Source organism: Dipodomys merriami, unplaced genomic scaffold, assembly GCF_024711535.1.
Source record: "Dipodomys merriami isolate MVZ:Mamm:240054 unplaced genomic scaffold, mDipMer1.0.p SCAF_293, whole genome shotgun sequence".
Classification (NCBI taxonomy): domain Eukaryota; kingdom Metazoa; phylum Chordata; class Mammalia; order Rodentia; family Heteromyidae; genus Dipodomys; species Dipodomys merriami.
This window is the reverse complement of record NW_027204415.1, coordinates 406,026-407,309: the sequence shown is the minus strand read 5'-3', so window position 1 is coordinate 407,309 and position 1,284 is coordinate 406,026. Positions and strand designations below refer to the sequence as shown.

The following is a 1,284-nucleotide window of genomic DNA, read 5'->3' as shown; positions in this document are numbered from 1 at the left end:
CTTCTCCTGCAACTATGAAAATATTTGGTGATAGAAATGCAGTAGTGTAACTTCCTGCCTGGTAGGATGGTAGACAGGCCAGGATACTAAGTAATCATGAATATGATCAATTTTTTCACCTTCTTGGCTTTAGTTACTTTTGAAATGTTAGATATAATAAACAATTATATTTTGATAAAATCCCTTCTAGTCTGAACAGTTATGACTGAACTGTTCATCTCTCTATGATCCCTGGTAACTAAGATTAGTGTTGTTCAAGTAAAACAATCTATGCTGTCAGGGTAAGATATTCTGATTGGTCTCTTCCTACATGAAAGAAGAATAAAGGGTCAGGTAGCCATTTGTGCCAGTAAGACCTCACTTGGGAAAATGTCAACTGCAGAAGGTTAGAAGTAGCTCTTAAGCAAGGCTTACTTTGAATCCATTAGCTCCACAAAGCTAATTCAGTTGGATCAATTAGTACATGAAAAAGCCATCACCTTTGGACCTAGCAATAAATTATTGAAAGTATGATCAAATTCCAAATGAAAAAGACTTAAAATTGTCACTGACAAAAAATTTGCAAATGTGAGCATTAAGATGAACAATATATTTTTTCCACTATTCACAGAATTTTAGGAAAATAAGATCAGTAGCATTGTCAGGAACAATATAGTTTCCTTATTACAAGTAGGCAACCGTGGATATAAGTCTGTATAAAGATTGCATCATTAACTACTTAAATTTAGAAGATACTACATGCTTCAGCAGCATGTATTCCCAAATTACAATACAGAGATTAACATGACAATTGCACAAGGATGATATGAAAATTTGTGAAATATTCTGTATTTTTCATTCTTCAGATGCAAGAAATGAAAAACAGTTATTAAAAAGTTGATTACAAAATAACAAGTGTAACAACACACGTAATTCATATAATTAAATTTAGTTTCACATCAATGTATTAAATCTTCACCTCAGAAAAGCGTTTACATAACATAAACTTTACAAAACTTTTGAAATTAAACAACATTGTCATTTTATCCCAAAGAAAAATAATATTAGGACCTAGGAAAAAAAGGAATCTAAAACTTTCTATATGGAATACAATCTGAAAGGACACATTATACAAACATAGAATACTTTAAAATATTCTTTTTCAGACAATCACCAGAAATACTTTAGTTTCTGTACTATTCATTTAAACAGATAAGTTAAAATTATTTCTGAATAAAATTTCACAAACTCTGCAGAAATCATTATACATGTATACAAAAAGTCTTCAATACATTTTGACATCCA

General features: G+C 30.3%; 1 pseudogene; it reads left to right on the top strand.

Moving 5' to 3' along the window:
• The first annotated feature begins 738 nt into the window (after positions 1–738).
• On the top strand, positions 739–835 carry LOC138839110 (U6 spliceosomal RNA; annotated as a pseudogene).
• Positions 836–1,284: the final 449 nt, after the last annotated feature.